Source organism: Bombus fervidus, chromosome 11 (assembly GCF_041682495.2).
Source record: "Bombus fervidus isolate BK054 chromosome 11, iyBomFerv1, whole genome shotgun sequence".
NCBI classification, from domain to species: Eukaryota; Metazoa; Arthropoda; class Insecta; order Hymenoptera; family Apidae; genus Bombus; species Bombus fervidus.
The window spans coordinates 11,115,729-11,140,679 of NC_091527.1; the positions used below are offsets into that span (position 1 = coordinate 11,115,729).

Here is a 24,951-nt window from a genome sequence, read left to right on the forward strand (position 1 = left end):
TGGGGTTTAAGGGGATAGAGATGGAAACCGACGAAATTGGGAATGGTGTAGAAGCGTGTAGGGAGCCAAGTGTCCTTGATGCGACCGTCGTTGAAGCCACGAAATCTCGCGATCTCAACAGGTGATTTTTTTCAGGAAGGTTCGAACAGATAAAGAGAAAAGGTGAAAGGGAGATAAGATGAGATAAAAAGGAGAAAGGTACGATCAGGACTGACAACAGGCGTCTAGAAACGGTAAAAGATCAAGGGGAATCAGAGGGAAAAAAAGTCACGCCTGAGAAGAAATCCAAGCGAATTGCGATTTCGGAACTGAGTTCGGAGCCACGGGCGATAGACGTTCGGCGCAAACCGATCCTAGTTGAGCGAGAGAAAGGCAGAACGAGTGAGAGCGAATGAGTAACAGAAAGAAAAAGCGAGAGAATGGTGACGGACGACAGGACAACGAACGAAAGGAGAATCGAGCGGATGCGAGGTGTGATCGGGATGAATCGAATGAATGCGTTGAAGAAAAATTGAAAAGAGAAAAAGAAATGAGAAAAAATTATACAGAGAGAGCCGACCTCCTTGCCTACCGGGAGGTCCGCATATATATAAAAAAAAAAAAGACTAGTAAATGATAAAGTGGAAAGAAGAGAGAAAATTAGGAGAGAAGACGAGAATAGAGGAGAGGAAAAAGAGAAGAAATTATTAGACCAGTTGTAAGTGTAAGTTAAACGAGGAATTTTCTCCCCCCACCCTTTTCGTGCACGATACTTTTGGCAATTCTTTCGCTAGCGAGAGTGCGATCGTGAAAAAGCCTTGTTACGTGTGAATATGTGAAATTACATGCGTTTACGTGTGAATAGATGAAACGAGAGAAGGAGAGAAAGAGCAACGGTGAGAGTGCGAGTGATAGAGAGATCTATTTAAAAAAAAAAAAAAAAAGGAAACAAAAAGGAATGAAATAAGAGAAAAGGAAGGAAAAAAGGTAAAAGTGGAATGTGAGAGGACGGGATTAAATGGCCCATTACAGATCCGTCGTCCGACTCAGTAGCGCTATCGAGGAGGATATAATCGATTGCAAAGAGGCAGGCAATACACACAAAGCACCAAGAATGGCAGGTACTAAAAGTGTCACGATCCATCCAACCCTTCAGCCACCGAGTGTGAGAGCAACGAATGACTAGCGGAAAAGTGTGAATCTTAACCGGATCTTGCTTGCCAGTGGAACGCATTCCGACCCCTCCGTTTTAATTTCATTCGCGAAACGTCGTTCGTCGATGTTTTCGCGTTGCGACGTATTTTTCAAACTGTCAATTATCCCTCTGTTATACAAGCGTTGATCAGCAACGGAATATATAAATCGTTCTGTTTTATTTCTTCTGTCTTATCGTCTAACTGTCATATATTAAATCGTCCGAAGGAAGAGAAAAATGGAAGGGAAAAAATTAAACCAGGGAAATTATTCGAAAGAATTTGATTCGTCGTCTACAGTTGCAACGTACAACTTGGAATTTTCGAGCGGAAAAAGAACAAACGCCGATAGAGGCGGTTTGAAACAGGCGATTCCGTTGCGAAAATTCTTTCCCCGACTTTCATCGCTGATTTTGCCGAGTTTTATCATTCTTATCTGGCGATCTTACGGCAACGAAACGAAAGGAAAGGGAAGAAAAGATGAAATGGAGAGAAAGGAAAAGAATAAAACCGACGTTACGTCCCGAAACTTCTAATTTATCGTTGCGTCTGATATCCTTCGTCTATGAATGAGTCAAGGAACGGGAAGAGGGTGGTTGAATGATACGTGCGTGTACCCGAGAAGAACACACACGAGATGAATAGATGAGAAATTGTGTTTAAATATATCTGTAATTCCTGGCATGTATTACTTGCGCATACGTCTCAACCGGCAAGTCGTGTTAGGTTATACGTATTATCGTAGTAGGGAATCGTAGGTTTATTAAGCTAAACATTAACATAAACATAACAAAACAAATAAACAATACAAAACTAACAGAACAAAAGTGTGAAAAACAGAACCATGAACAAATGAAGGAGATGAATTTTAATAGAAGGGAAAGAAAAGAAACAAAAGCGAAGGAAGAAAAAAAAACAATAGAAAAAAGATGGAATAAGAAAGAGGTGAAACTCTTATTTAGTAATGAAACAGAAGCAGAAATACAAGCAGTAGCAGCGAAACAACAAGAAAACAAAGCGAAATATAAAGAAAAAAATACCTACGTTGATGTGTGAGGATGTGAGCTAGATCGCCGCGTTGAGTCCAATGAAGTCCTCAGAGATATTATAGAAGCGCAGACCCTCCGCAGATTGAGGTGAAACAATGGGACGCGAAACTGGGCATCGCGTCGGCCATCGTTCGTCGATCCGGGATTTGCATCAGGGGTTTATATAGTGTTTAAAGTATCACGCCAAAGACAGACAATACTTTGATAAAAATAAATGTTAGTCGTTAAATTTCGTCGAAGCCTGATCGATCGTGGACGCGGCACGCGCGACCCGGAGGAAACAAACTTTCGAGCAGAAATATTTTTTTCGAAAGGTGTATCCGATAGTCGACAACAGGGAAAAAAAAAAAGTAAACGAAAACGCGGGACGACGAACGACGACGCCGACCATGCCCGGTCAGCTGGAACGTCTTGTAAAGAATATTGTGGGAATTGTTTTTCTGCGCTCCGGCCCGAGCTCGAGCTTATCGAGCCGAGTCGAGGCAACCTGCTCACGCAAGTACATTTTATGCTTCGTACCTCTGTCTCTGTTCTCTTCTCAAGAATCCCACGCAATGTCACGTTCTTTACGGATAACACAGATCACTGGTCTCCTCTCCTTTCAACATCACTTGCAAGATCTTCAGGAAATTTCGTTTGACGTCGAGCGATTTAATCGTGAGGTACCTTTGAAACAAAGTTCCGACGAACAGAAATTAGTAGAAATGTTTAATCGACAATTAGTTACGAAACGTTTTAAGCAAAAGATGACGATGGTTGATAATATAAAAGAATTAAAGAGAAATTTCGAGCAATTTTTTGATTTTCGGTAGATTCGTTCGAAAGTAAAAGCCAATCGTAAATTTCGATAATTAATATCTTTTCTAATTAAGACTCGATTACATCGCTCGATCACCGTTACAGAGACGATTTTCGTTACAATAGCATCGCCGATAGTCGTGCAGACTCCGACTTGGCGAATCGCAGAAATCACAGATATTCAGGAGAACTTGAGACAGAGGTCTTAGCTCGCCAACCTGCCTACTTTCACGCATTACGATATTTAATGTCTATACCACTTTCGACACGAGGACATTCCTTTCGTACATTTTACCGGCGTTTTACTAAGTTCGCTTTCGACACGAGAAGTTTCGGATTGATTCATTGCTGTCCTAGGTTGCGCACAAGACGACACACAGAGACGTGGCGTGGAGGAACGTCCCTATCGTTCTCACTTAACGATTGACGCAGGATCGAGAACACTTCGCGTTCGAAATCTGCATGGATGTCGTGAAAAGCGTGGAGAACGAAAGCAGGACGTTTCATCGCGACAGAGAGCAAAAAAATTCCGTTTTTCGGCAAACACCAAAAAGAAAAACTCAGCTCGAATAGCTCGCGAGAGCGTGCGCGCGTGCACACTTTCGTGACATGCACGCACGAACGTTTTCGTGGCCAATTCGGACCACACAACAAATAAGTGTTCGTCAAGGCGGCGTACGTCGGTCGCCTAGCGGCACACCCACACACACGCGTACAGCGACACACCGTGTACACGAATGTAGAGGGACATACACATACGTACGCACACACTTACAACACTCGCGGACACACACTACGCGTACACTAACACATGACACACGTAAACGCAGTTTCGGCCAGAATCTAAAAGACACATCAAGGAAAAAAGTACAAGTTTATCACGTTGCGCCTTAATGTTAAAATTAAAAGTTGATCAAAAGAGTGGAAGATGAAAGAAAGAGAAAAAAAAAAAAATAATGCGAAGCGTATTCTTAACCAAAATCGGCCTTAGTATATACATTTTTTCCGGGGCCAGCCGACGACGAACGACGAGCGACCCTCCCACTCGTCCCTATCCCTTGAAAATTCCTCTTTCTCTAGATTATAAGATTTCTCTAGATTATATCTATAAAAATGATATATTATAAATATATGTATACATATGATATATATCCGCCGGCGGCGGGACGTTTCGAAACCTCGCAGCTAACTCAGCAATCCACCAAACTATCGAAAGATTTAGGGAGAATTGAAAAAGAAAAGGGAAAAAAAGAAAATGAAGAAGAAAATGACGAAGAAGAAGAAAGAAATAGTCTTCTCAGTTCCCGCCGCGTCTGGCCGGATTCGAAATTCTTACGGTTCGCGTCCACGTTGAACGAGCAAATGGTCGACGCGATTGCACACCGTAAGCGAGCCTCGCGAGGCGTCCACGCGACCAGGGTGCGACGTGGACGCGACACCTGTCTTTCAAAGTCCCTCCTCGAACGCCGGAAGGTCGCCAGTCGATCGTCTCGCGGCCCGAACAACCCCGCTCCAGCAAACCCCGCGACATTTGTCCATCCACGAGCCCTTTACCACAAACCCCTTACCACAAACCCCGCTCCAAAAAAAAAAAAAAAAAATTCACACCCAACCTCCTGAAAGATACAATCCTTATCCGCTCGAGAACGAAGAGCACAAGAAGCTAGAGTGGAAACACACAGTGAAAGACATCCATCCGTCAGGCGAGAGAAAGAGAAGGAGAGAAGAGGCGTTTCCTTTCTCGCGTCAAAGAAGAAAAACACTTCCTGCATGTGTGAAGCTAAGCGACAACGCGAGTGGACGGGTCACCCGAAATTATTCTAAGGACTCTCGTCTTCGGGCGGGAACGCAGATGGATTGACGAAGACAATAGGAATAACGATGACGATAGCGGTGTTAAGGAGACGCGAGTAAGAAAGCGAAAAAGAGTGGTCGGAAGACGGAAGAGGATATAGAATAATTGCGAACGGGAGAAACCAACAAGATCGAACGATACGGAACGAAAGATTTTGATGGACTCGATTGTCGACTCGCTGTTTCCCGCGGCCGGGACGAGGGAAAATTCGCCGAAAATCCGAGAGAATCGAAAAGCCTGCGACAGACAGGCAGAGAGAAAGGAAGAAAGAACGAGCGAAAGAACGAAGGGAAACGAAAAAGAGTAGAGATCTCAGGTGTTGAGGAGGGATCGACCACGTATTATCTCGTCGCGTAGATCCGCGGTATTCTTTGCCATCCGTTTTCATTTTTCACGAACCGTATATCTCCGAGAGACTCGAACATAACTCAGAAAATAAGAGAGAGAGAGAGAGAGAGAAAAGAAATTAAGAGGGGCGAGGATCATTCGTGTTGACTGGTGCCTGTTCTGGGTGAATTCGAACACGCGATGCTGCGCATCGGTGAACGGCTGAGCTCGCGACACTGGGTGCAACAGCTTTACGCACGAACAGAAAAACCACGGACGAACATCGAGAAGGATTTAGTTCAGTTCGATCGACCGAAACATTGAGGATCAATTATGTGTTCCTTTTTGTATAAGTTCAATATACATGACATATAACTGTTTCGACGATAGAAATTAAGAAAAACGTATAGATGTATATATATACACACGTATATACATATATATATATATATCTCTAAATATATATAACATTTTCATCAAATAGCGAATATTCAGGATTACCGAAAGCAAAGAAAAATTCCAAATTCCTATTTCGATTGACGAAAAGAGCCATTTCATCAAAGAGCCATTAAGGACTTAAATTAAAAGATATCGCAGCTTATGTCCCCGTGTTCGTTTGCAGTCACCTTACTCGGCCGATGTCATCGGTCATGTCCGTGCATTTTGGGCCAGCTCGTGTAACTCACGTATGTACCTATTCGTTCATGAAAATCGAGACGGCGACCAAGCCGAGAAATTGAAGGCAAAAACAGTAAACAAAGGCGAAAAGAAAAGAGAAAAGGAAACAAGTATCAAGGAACGATCGTTTCGGCAGACTTCTGATAAAACGTTTAAAATTCGTCACGGATGTAAGTACGCGCCATTCCATGGACGCGCTCGTATACCGATATCATTGAGGATCCCAATAGAAACCCAGCCGCCTTCAACCCTCTGAACAACACGCGACGATCCAACTGAACCGGTCCAATCCGACAGATATGCAAATGCAGAAAAAAAACCGTTCGAAGGAATCAACGCTGGATACACGCAACAGTTTTACCGCGACAAAACCAGCAAGCATCAACGACCACGCAACTTAACAATAAATAACGCACCGCATGCATCACAGCCTACACACCGCACGCCGTAACGAACAGTCAAACACCGTGACAACGTTCAAACGTTCTAGGAGGATGCGATCAGCCTCGACGAGGCGTAATGCCCCGCAAAAAGATGGATGAAGAAAACAAAAAATAGCGTAGAGCGTCTCGGGATCTCCCTTCGATAATATATACACACACAAATGAACACACACGCACACACACATACATAAACAGTTAAAAGTTAAGGAACAAAGTAATAAGAAAAATGAAAAAAAATATAAGGAAAGAAGTTAACGAGGATATGAAAACTCGATCTTCTTCGATTAGTCTTCAGTGTACATAGTAACGATATCACCGGTAGATAATAATTCAGGCAGGCAATAATCGCAGCGACAATTATTGCTCGTTCGTCCGATTCGACGATAATGTTGAACGTGGAATAATCATTGTAAGGAGCGATAATAACGGCGTATCGACGGTAATTACCGAGGACGATGGTGTCGGATGCAGATGCTCCCCGACGCTGATCGATAAAGGCAGCTTAATATTTCGTCGATACCTTATAACTGGAGGGTTATCAAGAACTTGTTGATTTCCGTTCCCACAGTTCCATACACATACACGCACACTTACAAATTTCCCATCGATCGTTTACAGGAAAACAGACACGTCGAACAAATCGACGCCGTACCGGTCTTCTTTTCTCTCGCGACAAACCTCTAGACGTTCATTCGTATTTACGCATTTTCGTGCGACGCTTTACATTCGAAACGTTGTTGCGATATTGACGCCTGATTCGGCAACGTGAACATAGTAACGATTTAATCGAATGCTTTAAGTTCGTTCACAACCAATTACAAAGCTATGATTTACAGGCAGACACATCGAACGCGAACGATTCGATACCGGTTTTCATTTCTCTACCAGGAACACCGATCCCACCAATTCATGACGAATACACGGGAATCGGTGATCGATAAAACGATTTCATTAACAATTTTATCGAGATTTTTGAATTTCCTTTCGGTTGAACGCGACGACGATTAAACAGTTTTTTTCACAATACCATAAATGCAATATCGAACGAGCAAAAGGTTCGATCATCGAATCCGGCACAGACGCACAGAGACACGAAAATGATCATGCCAGCATCAAATAGGATACCGAAGCTTAAACGATGTTAATCTTCAAACATAGTCTCGAATAGAATTCTAGCTACGCACCGCTGAAATATACGGCATTTCTCACGACTCAATTCTGACGGGACAGCATTACGAATCGAAGCGGCGAGCATCGTACTTCCGGCGATCGATCCGCGATCAGGAAGCCGTGAATACTAAACGAGACGCCCGTGAACCAGAGGATCATTATCAGGAACGAAGAGTAGAGCCACGTGGAAGAAGACAAAGTCGCTGGCCCGGTATGCGGGCAAACGTCGACTAGCACGACACCGAATTCTCGCTTGAACGAGAAGAAGCCAAACCACTGGAAGCACAGCGAATCGTGGAACATGCACACAAACACACACGTACACGTCGACACATAGTACACGAAAACGCAGAGAAGCGAAAATACAAGTGTAAGAATCAAACGAAAGAAACCGAAGCAGAAAGAAGCGAAAAAAGCAAAGGAAAAAGAAGAACGAGAATAAAATGCACGACCGATTTTTATAAATAAATAAGCATAACCGCCACCGAACAGGCAGAGAAAGAAGTGTCAAAAAAGAAGTAAGGTATCGAACGCACGCGGGGATAAGCGTTCTCCGCGCCGATTCGACACTACCACTTGCTAATTAAAAAACCAATTACCCGAGAAACCTTGCCACTTGCAATTCGTTGAAAACGCGACGCGTTCTAAGCAAATTCGCATAACGTAAACATAAAAGAAAGCAAAATAAAAAAAAAAAAACACAGAAAACGAAGCGAGAAAACTACTGTGAAAAGTGGGAGCGTGTGTGTTTGAGAGAGAACGAGAGCGGGAGGGAGAGAGGCAGCGCGCGAGAGAGAGCGAGCGAGAGAGGAAGCGAACGAAAGGGAGAGAAACAGGAGAAGGGAACGACTGAATGAACGGGAAGGAGAGAGCTTTTTTTTATAGATAGGTGGACAAAGAGCGAGATGGGAGAGAGAGAGAAAGAAAGAAAGAACGGAATGCGTGATTTTTTAAGGATAAACGAAACCAACCAACAAGATAAAGTCAACCGAGTAAAACACAAGCAACCAAAAAACGAAACAATGAAACAAAAGAAAATGAAAGCAAGCAAGCAAGCAAGCAAGCAAACAACGGAAAAAGAAAATTAAAAAAAAAAAAGCAAAAAAAAGGAGCGCAAAAATTCCACGGAATCGCTGGAGATTCGCTATTCGACTTTCTGATTTTTCGCAGATTTTCGCGCGGGACAACAGGTGCGTCCCCTCCGAGATCCCATCCCGCCCCCGTAACCACCGCTGAACAAGATAAACAAGATAAGAGCCACCACCTTCCACCCCCTCGGTAAATCCTTCCCAAACAGGAATAAGGTTTGCTTCCAAAAAAATAAGGTTAATAATAATAATAATAATAATAATAATAATAATAATAATAATAATAATCCGTACGCGTTATCGAAACCTAATAAAAAAAAAAAACTATAAACTACCTAACAATAATTATTAAACGATAAAAGGGTTAAGAGTATTGATTAATTGAATTATACCTAACGATTAATTAAAATAATTAATGACTAATAATACTTATAACGATAATACGATATAATGATATATAGTATAAACGGTACGAGGACAACCCGATAAAACATGGCGGCTAACAAACAATCCACCGAGACGAAGCGATCCGGCCTAGAAATCGGTCGCCTGAACGGGGCGGTGCCGATCGAGCGTGACGTTTTTTTATTTCTCTTAAGGGACAAAGAAACGAAAGAGAACAAAGGAACGAACAAAGAAAACAATGCGAAACCGAATAAAATAAACGAACGAACGAATAAATGAAGTCTTTCCTTCGAACGATCGCGCTCGAGTTCGACTCGGGACAAGGCCGATGCCGCGACGCCTTCCCCGACGTCGGCGTCGCGTTCCCTCAAGTCGGATTCTCTCTCGTCGAGGTGGTCGTTTCTTACCCATCATTTATACGCTAGCTTGTAACTTGAGACTTAAGTATAATTGAAAGGAAAGGCGAAAAAGAGTACACGCAAGAGATACACACTCACACGTACACACATTAAACAAGCATTAATGATACCTAATGATATAATTATATTATTGATATAACTTACGATTATGAACTATCCTAGCGGTATTATATGACGACATAGTTGATTGATCTGTTTAATATTGAATGTCTGTAGATCACGGAGCGTTTGGAACTCTATGCTACCCGTCAAAGCACCTCATACGATCCAGCTTTGCTCTCCCTTTCCCATCCCATACCCCGATATTCCCTGACACCCCAACAGATCCAACGCCACGCATACCGTCACTACCAATCCAATCGAAGTAAAGAAGAAAAAAACGGAAACCGCGTATCACTTGAAACAATCGTCGACCAAATCGTATTCATCGCGTTTATATCCTGGAATTACGTACGATTGGATGCAACACCGTGTGAATAAAGAAAAATCAAAATATAAGAAAAAAGAATGAAATCGCTCAATTTCCCCAAATAAAACGCGAGAACGAAGCGAAATTAATCGAGATCCGATTATCATCCGATGGAAAGAATCCCTTTTATCTAAATATGAGATAGCTCGAACTATCTGTCGCGCAAACGAGGCTAAATCATTGTCGGATCGTTGTCTGTAATATGAAAAAAAAAAAAAAAAAAATAGAAAAAATTCGATTCTTAAAGGTAAAAAGGACCCTTCGAAAATTTCAAGAACGGATTCACTTCGAACATGTATCGATTGTTGTTATTTTGGGGGTGCGAATGTTTCATGGAAGGATGCGCAGAAGGCAACTCTGCTCTTACAACCGGATTTCAGTTCCACATCTTTTATACTGACCTCGGTGCCAACCACGCACCGCACACCACACGATAGCAAATATAACTCGAGGACAACTGGTTTTAAGTTTCGAATCGAACAGGACGATGCAAATAACAATTGACGAGCGCAATAGTAAATCCAGAGGACCGCACAGAGTCCTCTGTTCCGTGTACACTTAGCCTTCGTATAGAGCACATCCGCATGGAAACGACAGATCGACACCTGACCTTCAAACGATCGAGAATCGAAGAATACGACGAAATTCGACGTGAATTGCGTCGAGATCGCATCGGCGTATGAATAGGGAAAAAATCGAGGGAAGAAAATAGAAAAAAATTACAAATCAACGGAATTAAACGAAACATAGTGCAATTGATAAAATTAACGAGGTAGAAATCCTTTACAGCGCGATCACGTATCGTCCAACGAGCCATAAGAAAGCGAGGCCTAGAAAGGAAAATTTCGTGAGAAACACCTGCAAGCCCTCTGCCTCTGTTTTTTAGAACACGCGTGCCACGTGACGTCCGTCGACAAGAACCGCAGCCTCCGATCGAATCGCATCTTACGATCACTAGCTTCCGTTTAAAACGAAAGCTCACGGAAGGACGGTTCATTCTTCTCGATCGACGTCTCCGCCAATAGGATTGTTGTGTTTAAGTTTTTCTAGCAAGTAACTCCACTTAGTGCTGGACGATCGTGCGTGGTCCAAAAGTCGCGCGTTATCTTCCGGCACGTGAACGATTTTCATTGTCCAAGTTGGATGTTTCCCACCAAAAAAAAAAAAAAAAGACAGAACCTCGTTCGAGTGCCAGCAAGATGCACGCGAATGAACCCTACGATCGTCGCAATTCTTTGTACATTTACCGGTATGTTACCTCTTTAACGATCGAACAATGTGTTTTAATTCTTATTAACGTTTTATTGCTAGGAAGCGATTTTGAGAGCGTCCATCGTACGCCCAACTCGCGCCTGTTCCCGAAAGAAAGCACTTGATCGCGACCACGAGCCTCCATTACGTAGGTGATCAAATAGTTACGTTCTGCTGTTTACTTCGATTATTTCGACTGTTGACTCGTTAAACCGACACTAAAACGAGGCTCGATCGCGATCATCGGTCCGAACGATCGTCCAACTCGGAATTCTCTTTCCGAGTCTTGTTCGACGTCGCTTTCGCGAAAGTGAAAGAACTGGGCGACGATGGACGCACTCGCGATCACCGTTTGGACAAATCCGCGCGAACACGGACCAATCCAGCCGGATGTTATTTATATAGATTTGACCGTTATCAGAGGGTGATACGGACAGTTTGGGGATAAAGCGAAATAAATTAGGGACCTCTAAGAGTCGCGCTAGGTTACTCGTGGAACCGTCTTGCGAACGCATCGATCGTTCACAGCCAATTTCGCGATTTCGTTTCACATTCGTGGTGCTTCGTCACGCACCAACGATCCGATTGATTGATCCGACGCAAACGGGCGACGGTTTCAGTCATGGTAACGATACTTGATCACGGTGAATTCTAACGTAACACGCGGTTGCTTTTGCAGTCATAGCCGGAAACGCGAGGCCGATCTCCTCGCGTTCCGCGGCTCTCTGTTTAGTCCAATGTAACGTGAACTTGATTCTAGACCGATCGAAGGGTTCCTGTCGGTTCTATGTGCTTCCGCACTAGTGAGCAATGTTTCCCTCTCCGACGAAATTCTGCAAAGTTCAGAGAACGATAGAGAACACACGATACACACTGTCACATCGAATACACACGCGCGAGCCTTCATACGCTCGAGCATACACACGAGATTACACGCAGACTCTTCTCGTTATGATTCCCGTGCTCCGAGTCCATGTTAGAATGGCCTGTCTTGGTTATTCGGCGAAGACCACGTCGGACGATCGATACACTCCGTTTTCGAAGAATCACCGATAATCGACGTAGTCCGGAAACAAAACGCCGAATCGTCAGCCAGGTTTGTGTTTCAACGTGATCGAAGATCGAACGAAAGTAGTCGTTTCTTTACAAGTGCCTCGCGATCGTCGTTGATACTCCGACTGATCGTCCCAACCTTCTAGATCCAACGAATTTTATTTCACTCCTCTATATAGATATAGATACTCGAGACGTATAATTTGCCGAGATTATGATCGATTTGGTACAAGCTGTATGATAGTACCGGTTGAATAATTTCACACAGCGTCGATTTTCGATCGCCTGATCGTTCGATTTGAATTTTCTACGAAACTTCCATAGCGACGAAACTGTCAACCCGACCACGTCCAAACCAATCGACGACGCGTTTATTGTCTTCGCGTGGATCGCGGATCTACGGCCGTACCACATGTGACTCGAAGCACAAACCCCAGAGAGAGTTTGAGTTTAGCCTTGGGCAAGGTCAGGCGAGCGTCGGGCCGGCTCTCAATTTTGAAATAGCCATTTCGACGAAAAGCGAAAAAAATGAACAGACCCCCAAAACCCGACGCAATAGAGGAAGGCAACCGGATCAAAATAACCGCCACACGAATCAACAGTTTCTCGCGCGGGGCCCGGCCGCGGCAGCCACCAAAGATATTTCCGCTTTAGACAAATGAAAAAGAAATTAAGGTTATCCTTGTACCCCGTCCCAACCCTCTCCCCCGTCCGCTTTTCCACCCCGAAATCCCCGATATCTCGTGTAACGAGCTCTGCGAGCCTCGAAAGAAAAAAACCCCAGAGGATATCCAGATAATTTTATTAGGTGCGGCAGCCCGTTAGTTTAGAGGGGGAGGTGCATAATGCCACCCTTCGGGTCCGCAATAAAAAAAAAAAGAAGATAAAGAAAACGATACGCCAGGTTTGCCGCGGTCACGTGAGCGCGTGGAAGCGGGTCCCGCGCCCAATCTCATTCACAGCACACACTGGGCCGACTCGTCCGATAGAATGTGCCTTCAGTGTTGATTTTATACGAAAAAAATACTAAAATTATACAAAGGGGCCCGACATAGACCGAACGCCCACCCAAAGCCTGACTGGTGCTCGCCCGCTGCCCGTTTTCTCATCCTAATGCCGGTCTCAAAGCACACACAGTTTACAATCACAGATACACGTAACACGAATACATCCGTCTCGAAAAGAAGACGTTAGTAGGATCTGTTGATCGTCGGTGGTTTAAATAGTTCTCACGACGACGACGACGAAACGCTGCAATATTCTCGGTCGTTTCTACAACCCCTGTATAAATTCGTTCGAAATCGGTGGATCGCGTTCGATTCGCCAAACGGGAGAAGCATCGTTTTCGCGTAACCGGTGCTCAAATTTGAAATCAATTCGGAGAAGAAGGTTCGAGTCGACTGCCTGAGAAACGCGATCCCCCTTCTCCCCGAGACTATTTAAAACGCGGGTATCTTTCCTTCCATTTCTTTTCTCACATTTTTTACGAATCCACGATCAACACTCGCATCTGGGACCACGTTCAAAAAGACGTTATACATTCCTCTAACATCATATTAGGTTTATCGTTTGCCAGGACACCTTGTCGAACGTGCGCCAACACTCGAATAGATTTCTACGGAACAACATTGTCGTCTTTGTCGCGCGACGATAATCGAATACACCCAGCGCGAAGCTATCGATATATCTTCTTCGCTCGTGCGCGTTCAATACGGTATTTCCAAGATGAAGATAAAATAGATCTACAGACGAACGACCGAGAGACTTACATGATCGCGTCGAGTCATCGAGTGAGAAACATTAAACTGTCCACGGAAACAGATGCGAAACGCGTCTTCTTCAGAGACGATTATTGTCGCTTCGAAAAGGAAGAGATATACCCTGGAGCACGAAATACGCGGATCGACACACGACTACATGGACACGAACGTGCCCAGGGAATAAAACACACACACACACACACACATACGCGCACATAAATACGCTCGCAATATATCCAACAACATCCCAAGAAAAAAGAAATATTTTGGTTGATGCAAGGAGTTCGGAACGCTGCTATGCACCGATAACACACGTATATTGATTAAATGCAATTACTATGCGATAAGTATACTTACATAATATATATGTGTACTATGGTCTCTCCCACTTTCCAGTCAGAAAAGCCCGAGCTGTCGCGCGCCGATCGAGCGGACAATCGTTGACTCGCGAGCGCACACGCGGCCCTCGATCGTTGACCGGAGACGATTTCTTTGAAATCGTTCGATGCGATCCGCGAGGGAGAAGATTCGGCAACGAGTAGACGCAACGCACGTTGACGTCGCTCTCGCGATCGTTTGTCAACACTTGGATCGGTGCACGGCTTCGCCCACACTCTCCAATTCCCCGGGAACCCCGAAAAAAACGTGACCCCGAAAATATCCCCAGTCTCCCATCGCTCCTGAACGAAAACCCTGAAATTCCCCAGAAATACAAGCGTAGAATTTAACCACATTAACTATGAACGACGAGAAGCTACGTAAGAAGCTAACTAACTAACTACAATTAAACTTACTTAATTATTAACAATTAAACAAGCAGTAAAGCAGTATAAACAGTAAACGCCCAGTAATCATTGAATTGTGTGTCGACAACTACATACTAACTACCTACCGTATATTGAAGTAATAGCCGTATGTAAAACGAATGAAAAAAAACTTGTATTCTACCAGTTGTATCAGCCAGTCCAGTTCTAATAAGCAAGCGATTAAAAGTAACCCAATGCCCGGTTTTAATCACCTCTCTTTCTTTCCCCTTTTACCGTGACCCCCGCCTCATCACCCTCTTTTTTTCTGGTATATCCCTCTTACAGCATCTCTACTCACCGGATCAACCAATTACTTAACTCCGTTCCGACCGTAATCATCCCGACCCAATTACCAATCTGTCCGTCTCCTTCGACGTAAGTAACCAGCAGAATGTAACCCAGTGTTCCCATCAACGTTTCTCTGTAGCTCTCCTTTTTCCCATCCCGTGGACCTAACCCGTTACCCTCCAGCCTTCCGTCTTTCCGACATTTTTCCCCTCCCACGTCACTTCCACGATAAATCCTCCGACTAAACAATCACGCAATATAACCCAGTCAGTATAAACACGATCCGCCGGATAACAGAATAAAAACATGATATTTACCATTAGTGTTTTTTCGTAGAGAGACGTATTAAAGAATGGAAACAAAGACTTCGTTTACGATTATACGCACACGTGTGGGGAGACCATGTAACTTTAGCTCCGCCGCTCATCGAGCCGGCCGCGCTTCGCGATCGATGGGTTGTCCGATGCGTTCCCTGCTCGAGGAATCGCAATCTCTTTCGGCAATGGACCGATCCGTGGATCGAGATTCCGTCAACGATCGAGAGGATTCCTGGTCGCGCGGAACGTGTGGCATCGACCAAGTGATCGCGAGCGCGGACGCGCGAAACGCCCCGAAACAACAAGCACAGCTGGTATTAGCAGCTAGCGCCCTTTTCGATTCCCCGTAACCAGTGTCCCTCGACATCCTCTCCACTCTCTACCCCGGAACCTAAAATCGAAAGGAAAAAAAAAAGACATCAAGCCCAAAAACCCTATCCACGCCTCCGCAACCCTCGATTCCCTACGTGTTGTATTATCCGTTATTTTCGATATAATATTATATATAGTATACTAATGATATTTAATGATAATACGACGACGATAAGGTATGGGAGACGTTTGGTCACACACAAAAGTAGGACACTACACGAATCACGCCATCCTCACACGACCATTTTTTCTGATCGACACAGCGACGAAACTCGTATGATCGGATACATACATTCAAAAAGTATTAAAAAAGGAAGACACACGTACACACACTGCAGACACACGCATACTACACACGCGGACATACACGTTCCTACACGCGTACAGATTACCGAACACGCACACAGCATCACTTTCAATTACACGCAGTATACGTGACAGGATAATACGTACACGCAGCTACACACGCATACGGCCACGCACTTCTACAGATACCAGCAGTAATAGAACAGACGTAACAGGAAACAAAAATAAAAAAAAAAAAATCGTAAGAAAATGAATAACAGAAACACTAGTTGCCGTGCAGTTTGTGAAGAAAATAAAAAAAATGCAGTAATGATAACCACCGACCTACCCGCGGGTCCGCTTCGTTCTGGCCCCGCGAGACTGAGCCGCGCGTTCTCGCCACGCGACGGACGAACGTTCACACGCACACGCACACAAACACACAACAAACACGCAAACGCATACACTGTGTGTGTGTGTATATATATAACACACGCAGACACACACACACAAACAAACACACAGGCAAACATACACGCACACGCACACGCACACGTAACAAGGCGGTCGAATCTCCTGTTTTTTCTTAATCTTTGCCGAAAGAGTACAACACCGCCTGCACCGCATATCCCGTGACGTTTCCTCTTGCTGTACGTCATGCGCATCGGTCACGATGTCATAGTTGATGATGACGAGCGAGAGAACTCGCGCGGCTCAGGGTTCGCGACAGGGGCTGAATCTGCCTCAAGCGTAGCTAAACGTTTTTGTACAGGATTAACAATGATGCATAAACTGGATGTAAAATCTTGAGTTACAGAGCAGCACTATACATACCACACAGATGATGTATATATTTTTACGTTACAGAATATGCCTGCGCTACAGTCAGGTGCCATAAGACTGGTTCTCATTTCCCACGAATACAATGCGTATATACATGCCACATAAACTTTAACGAGAAAAGCAAAATGACCGATATATTGTAATGTAAAACTTAATGATATTTGTATACAGTATACCGCCTGGTATCACAACACGGGGGTTAAAACAAACACGCCATGGTCAAACGAGACTGGGGCTGCCCGCTTGCAACGACGCGGATAATCGGTCGGGAATCGAGATTCGAGAGGTCGTCGCGTAAACCGGATCAAAGCGAGTTAACCCGGCAAGAAAATATCCTTTGCCGAGACTGTAGAAAGGAGGAAAATATTCTCGACGCGTGAATTATTAACGTTGACGAACGAAATGATGATAAACGAGAAGGTTTACGAAAACGCCTCTCGGGTTTCGAAGTAAAATGGGTAGAGAAGCCGTCGTGGCTTGAAAATCCAAGGTGACTACACAAATTGGCAAACGAATTCGCGAACAGACCTGTGCGTTTTAAACACCATGGAAATTACCATCCTGATTTTCTCATTAGGCCGTTATGCCCATCGAGCTCCATTCAAACTCGTGTCCAAAAGCGTAAACCGGAAAAAAAGAAAAAATAGAGAATAATCAAGCGAGAAAACGAAAATCAAAAGAGGAAGGAGTATGACAACAATCAGATCCGTCGTCGACTGCGATCGACCGCGAACGCGATCGCAGAAAGGAACGAGCAGAAAGGGTTCTTCTCTTTGCTCGTTCCTCGGGGGTGACGTGTTGCTTGCGGGTACCCCGACAGAAGCATAACGCGGGTAGGAGTTTCTAAACATTGAATTCCCGTCGCGCTCGAGTAGCATCGCGACTCGAGTCGCGGGAAAGTCCTAATTTTCCGAAAATAAAAAAAGTTAATAATAATAAACACTAAATCCGCACTCAGGGTCCGTTGGTCGCGAGCAGATCGATCGTATCGATCGACGTATATAATCCGTCCTTTCCATCCGGGACGGAAAACGAAGGAGAAGAAACGAAAACGCGTCCAAGATATGCGAGGGGACAAAGAGAAACGCGAAACGGTGAACGAATGGGCCTAAAACGTCGCGAACGAAGGAAACCGGATCGATCGATATGTCTGTCTGCGTCGCCACTCACGGACCAGGAGACCTTCATGACACACATTTGAGTTGCAGTGCAAGCGAACATCTGTAGAGCCATATACGTATAGTATGTTGTTGTATCTTTAAACGAGAAGAAGAAAAATTGAACAATTGACGAGAATTTAAGCGTAGTAAGTGTACATTTTTATAAAATGCAAAAAAGAAAAAGAGAAAAACGAAAGAAAATGGATTCAGCAAGAAAACAAAATGGTCGCGGTTGCGTTTCGATGAAAAGTTCGATGCGGCAAAAAATACGAAAATGAAAGCGAAACAAAAAGTCGTAACGACACGGAAAACTTAACGAAACAAACTAACAGGCAAACAAAATGAAAACGATGCGAAACAAAAAGGAAAATATATGGGGCGGCAGATTCGTAGCGAGGAATCGCGATAATATGTAAACGATATAAAAATTCGAAAACCGAAAACAAGAAAGAAAAACGGCGCGAGAGAAAGAGGATGTAAAAATGGCAGAGCGATAGGTACGAAAGAGAGAACGCGTGCACAGTATGCGATCGAAAGCATGAGTGTGATAAGAATTAACGTAACATTGCGAAAGAACGTAGGAGTGTGAATGTATGCGTGTGAACAACAACAACAACAAAAACAACAACATCAACAACAAGAACAACAAAAAAAAACGAAACAACAAAAATATGATAAAAAGAAAAAAAGAAAAGACAAAACGCCAGCGAAGGTTGCATGCTAGAATCGCGATTGGCGGCTTGGTCACCGGCGGCCCCGTCCGTAACGGGTGCAAGTAACTTTAGGTGTATAATACGAAATCGTGAAGTGGTCGAAAAAAAAAAGAAAGAGATACAAATTTTACCTTATGCTCTCGTGGTTTTTAGGGTGTTCTAAAAAAAAAAAAAATAATTATTGTAGAAAAAGAAAAAGGAACGGAGAAAGAGGGAAAGAAAAAGCGAGTGAAAGAGAAAAATAACGAAAGACCTATTATAAGGAACGACGACAAGTTTCGAAGTCAACCCGTTGCGCTAAACGCACAACAGGCGAATGTTGTATGAAGTGAAACGCGTAAACTACGAGCGTGTAAACTCGTGCGGAGTGCGTGCGCGAATTTCGACAAACGCGTGTGAATGAGACTTTTAGCATACGTGGATTATATGTATGAGAGTGAAAATGTTAACAAAAAAGAAAAAAAAAAAAAGAAAAAAAGAAAAAAAAGGTAAGGGAAGGAGAGAAAGCGAGAGAGAGAAAGGGAAAAGAAACAAAATTTATGGTAGATTTCATGGGGGTGATTCGGTCGCCCAGTGACCGAGCCCCGATCTCGATGCGAGCTCGAAATTTCATGGGCGCCGGATACCAGACGCACGGAGGAAAATATCGACGACCAAGTGTGTAGAGGGGATCGATCGTATACATTTCGCCAATTAATTGCGAATAATTTGCTTGTAAATATTTTCCTCCGTGCCGCGTTCGATGACCGAAATTAGTTTCCTTCTTCTTCCTGGCTCAAAAAGTGGTTTAAAGCGAATACATAGATAAAGGTACGCCCGAAGGAAGCGACTAAAAGAGAGAAAAAAGAGAGGTATATACATATATTTTCGGAGGATTTCGGCTAAACTCGAGGCAGACGAAAGAAAGCAAAGTAATAATAATTAAAAGAAAAAAAAAAAAAAAGAAAAAAAGAGAAAAAATAAAAGGAGAGAGAAAAGAGTAGAGACAAAACGCGACTAGTAAAATATAAAAATGTTTAGAGAGCAAAGAAAAGAATAATATCGTTTCCGAGATCACGCGATTCGGCGTCCTTGCCTATTTCGACCGGAGCAGGCTTGTTTCGATTTCGAAAAAATGTCGATTATGGGTTTTTTATATATTTTTGGCAACGATATCTCGATACTATTTAAGGTTTAAGCTTAACGAACAAATATGAGAGAAGGGGAAAAAAACGCGAACGAAATGGAGTGTAGGAGAATCGATAGACGACGGAAGAACGACGGAGACGAAGGCGTATGGCTGTCGTGTTTTTGTAAAAAAAATTTTGGACACAAAGAATGCCGTGCGATAGTGTGAGAACGAGAGAGAGAGATAGAGAGAGAGAGAGTGTGTGTGTGTATGTGTGCGTGTGAGAGAGAGAGTAAGTGAGAAAATGGGCGACAAAGAGCAAAATTACGGTGTGCATGCGAGAAGAAAAGCTAGACGAAAAATACGAGCACGAGGTAACGAGAGAATGCGAGCGAAAACGGTAGGAACAGAGAAAAAATGGTGGTAAAGTAATATTTAAATATTCGTATCAAAAGGAAAAAAAAAATGTGTAGGGCCTCGAAAATACTGGCGACCGAATGGGACAAGGGAGACAAGAAAAGTTGTGAAATGAACAAAAATGAAACTACTTAGCGAAGGCGAAATAGAGGCCGAACTATTAAAAAATATTTATAATATATGGCTACAAGTACAAATTACTTCGACTACTGAGCGTAGGTGTATTGATGTGTGAACAAAATTTGGTTGGCCAATGACCGTTTTTGAAACCATCATACTGCGTATCAAAGTATGTAAAATTTATTGAATAAACGCTAGCGTATTATGATATAATGTAATCTAATAATGTAATATTGTAATGACGAGTCTAAATGATGATGTTAACTTGAAGTTTAGGAGCGCGCGTGAGAGATTGTGCACGTGGATGATTTAAAGAGAAAACAAAAAGAAACAAAGAAATAAGAGAGGACAAAAAGAGGTTATTGTGCATACGAAAACATAAAAAAAAAAAGAGAGAGAGAGAAAGAGAGAGAGCAAATGATGAAAAAAGGAATTACAAATTGCATCTTTATAACGATTATCATTACGATTACTATTATTATTATTATTGCGATTTACGATTGTCAATCACCCGTCACTTGTCATTATCGCGAACGAAACATACGAAAAACAAAGAAAGAAAAAGAAATTGTAAACCGTTTCCACGGGAAACGGTGTTATTCGTCCTCCCCTTAATAATGTTCGTTTCTTATCATTGATCTATCCGTGAGAAAAAAGCAAGAAGCAAACGAGAGAGAAAAAAAGAAAAAATTGAACACATGGAAGTGCGACGATTGTAACCGTTATTATAATTATCATTATTCTTATGGTTATCATTATGATTATTATTACTACGGCGATTAATGGTATTCTGATTGTCATTATTATTATTATTATTATTATTATTATTATTATATTGTACGTACATTGTAAACGACAGCGAAAACCGACTCAGTTGTTCACAATTTTGAGACACATATATACCTATGTACGTTCTTGGGAAAACTCTACAGAAAAGATGAGATCAGAGGAGAATGACAGAAAGATATAGATGAAAACGACTGGTGCGTTTACAAGGTGGATAACTGACCGCGTGACTGGGAATCGTGCGAATGAGTTTGAGAGCCGGACAAACGGGATGAACGCAGCGAGTACGCTGGAGAATCGAGTTCGAGCGATTGATAGCTGGGTAAAGATGCGAGACGAGCGAAAGGGTGAACGAAGCGAGAACGAGACTTTGCGGCGCGATAAGTGAGAACCGTGTAAAAGTAGAAAGGATGAGAGAATGCGGTGTAAGAGACTGTAATGTATGTATGCGCAAAAGAATATATGTATAGAAATTAACGAGGAAGAAAATTCTCATACGCTAAATTACTTGCACGGGGGTGAATAGAACGAACGGCGATCGGCGCGACGGTGGGCGTCGGAGCTGGTAGACGACGTTTCACGGTTTTCCCATCACGGGGCAAACATCGGGGAACGGGAACGGGAACGAGACGACGAAGAAGGAAATGAAAAATTCCGCAAACCGGCGTAGCGTTAACGTTTTTTTCGGCGACATACGTTAAAAAAACAAAGGCAGGGGGATCACGCCGTGTCACGGGGCTGCTACTTTCTTTCGGAATCGTTCGGACATGCTAAATAAACCGAAAAAAAAAAAAAAAAAAAAAAAACAAATAGGAGAAACAAACGAAGATAAAACAGAGAAAAAGAAAAAAAGACGAAGAAAACGCGAGCGACGCGAAAAAAACGAAAAAGAAGAAAAAAAAGAAAAAAAGAAAAGGGAAGAAAAAGATACGAAACAAAGAGCGAAAAAATTCCTAATGAACTCGCCCGCGCCCGGCAGCGACGCACTTTCCGCGCCTCGCGAAATTCTATTTTTGTAAGCATATTTCTATAAAGGTATACTAACGATACGGCAAAATTTATTATTCCTAGTGTGGTGAAAATGAAAATTGAACGTTTAGATTTCGTTAGTATAGTGTAAAGATGATGATGATGATGATGATGATGATGAAAAAATTAACGATGTCTAGGTCCTATTCGTGTATTTAAAGGCGAACTATAAGAAAATAAAAAAATTATATCGTCGGCGGCGTCGTAGGTTGTAAAATTGTACATAAATTATTGCAAGAGGAGGCGCGGACGGTTGCATCGCTGAAATCGCGGCACGTGGCTGGTTTTCCTCATATATATGTATGTAAGTATGTATGTATGTATGTATATCTTTGGCGCTGTATAGAAAAACGAAGAATAAGACGGAAAACTGAAGGGTTAGTCGGGGAGGGGGGTTGGGTGGGGGGGGGGGTCGAGACGAAGGAGCACGGAAGTGTGAAACGTGGTAGAGTTTAAGGGACACGTACACAACGCACATCACTTTCGGCACAGGGAGTCAAAATTTCGCGTCTTCTTCGACGTTTCAATACCGCCGCGCGTACGATCGCCGATCGAGAGCCCCGTACGTTCCTACGATGTGTCACGATACCACAGAAAACAGAAAACAATGGGAGAAAAAGAGAAAGAACAAGAGTTTAGTGAGTTTAAAAGAGAGAATGAGTGAGAGGGTGGGTAAAAGAAGCAAGGATAGAGAGAAGAAAACGAAAGCGAGAGAGAAAGAGAGTGAGAGAGAGAGAGAGAGAGAGAGAGAGAGGGAGAGAAAGAGAGACGAAGAGGAGGAATTTCATGGAGAAAATCAGAGAGTGTATTTTTTGGATTTTTGGCTGTCTCGTCGCGAAACGAAGGTGAATGAAGAAGTAATTACAAGTAACGAACAACAAAAAAAAAAAAAAAAATAAAAAATTAAGGTAAAGAATGAAAACGATCGCCCTCCCTTCTCATAGCCCGAGGAGTGAATTCGACGACGATGCACTGCCGCTTTTTGAAGTAGAAAAAAAAAAAAAAAGAAACGAAATAATATATATATAAATATATAAATATATTATATATATATATATAGGTAGGTAAATAGATAGAAGAACCAAAAATATGGCAGAACGGAAATCGTGCGAAATTCTGCGCGCGGCTGACTGAATCGTGGAGGGCGCCTCGTATGTTACCGAGTCTCTTCTTCCGTTTACTCTCGGGAAAATTATGTTCGCCGGTGCACGCGACCGTACCCTCTCTTATTGCCCGTTTTTCATTTTCCAAAGTCGACGAGCGCCGCCTATTTCTCCACGCGTTATATCGCAATTTACCATTCGACGTATACGATATATGAACTACAGTAAATGTCTTTTCTTTTACCGTTTTTTCTCCTCACGACGTTACCGTGAGGCATTTCCAAAGACGATTCACGACGAAAGAGACAATGAAGGGAGCGAGTGAGATCGAATGACTGCGAGACGGAGAACGAAGATCGGGAGAAAGGCTGTAAGAACGAAGGAATTAATAAAATGGTGATTAACGAAAAGAGAAATTGAACGCGAAAGAACGTCGATTCGAACGAGATGCGTTTGAGAAACCGGACGAATCTCGTTCGACATCGTGCTTCCTATTCGATCGTCACGTGTCCTGTTTGAGTTCTTCCATACGTTTTTCCGAATTTCCATGCGCGGCGTCTCTCCATCGAGAAAATTCGCCGCGTCTTGGAAATTCGTCGAAAGCAAGAAACTGGATTTCTCCTGAAACGGTTAGAACGTTTTACCATCGGCGAAAGAGAGTGGCAAGAGTGCACGAAATGCGAGAACGTGAGAAATTGTGACAAGAAGGAAGTGAAACCGGGTGACAGAGAGCGATAGAATGAAAGGAAGGGAAAAAAAGAAAGGAGAGAAAGGTCGTGAGGAAGAAGAGCGAACGAGCGAAAGAAAGAAATCGAGAGAGGAGACACAAGAGTATCGTAGTACACAGAGACACACGCATTCATAACACTTGGAAGTACATGCAACCTACATACACCTACAGGGACATACACATATATATATACACGTACACATATTTGCGGAGACAAACACCCACAAGTGCATCCACATGGAAATATACTGACACAGGGACACGCAATATTATATATATACGACTCCATAGATGATGGCGCGGCACACTCACATAGTGTCTCTCGGATTGTTCCACAAAACTTTTCATTCGAGTTTGCTTCAAGAAACCTTCTGTTTTCTAATGTATGACGTGTTGTTGTCGATATATAAAATAAACTTAATAAAAAAATACATCATGCGGTATAAATCCGTCGCCCTTCATTCAATCCCGTCAACCATACAACTTTCGACATCAGAAGATCTAATTACGTTATTCCGACAGTTGTTTATGTTTTATTTCTTGTCTTTTATTACGCCATTCAGCAAAATATTCGTTATCTCGATTAATAAATGTAAATGCTCGTAATCTTTCGCTTAAAAAAGAAGAGGCCAGATTTCGTTATCTGTTTTATTTGCGAATTCTTCTTCGATTCGTTCTTTTCGAGTATAAAGATAAAATGGAAAGTAAAGAGAATATTAAAAAAAAAAGAAATTCTGGTTTTTCTAGCGTTAACAAATTTTCTCGATTCACCGACGATATTCTGTCGTAAAAGTATCGAATCACCGTATCATCGGCTGTAATCGTTAATATGGTTCGTTCCTTTCATCGTCAAATTTAAATAGTCGGAGAACGGAAAAGAAAATTTACGGTACAAGTTTTTATTCTGACGAGAATAACTGTAGATTGTAGTTTGCAT

The 24,951-nt window shown here is 42.9% G+C and overlaps 1 long non-coding RNA gene across 1 annotated transcript; it reads left to right on the forward strand.

Annotated features, from left to right (window-relative positions):
* On the forward strand, positions 1-24,461 carry LOC139992586 (uncharacterized). Its single transcript, XR_011801154.1, has 2 exons — positions 1-5,891; positions 5,935-24,461. It is a non-coding gene; the product is annotated as an uncharacterized lncRNA (long non-coding RNA).
* Positions 24,462-24,951: the final 490 nt, after the last annotated feature.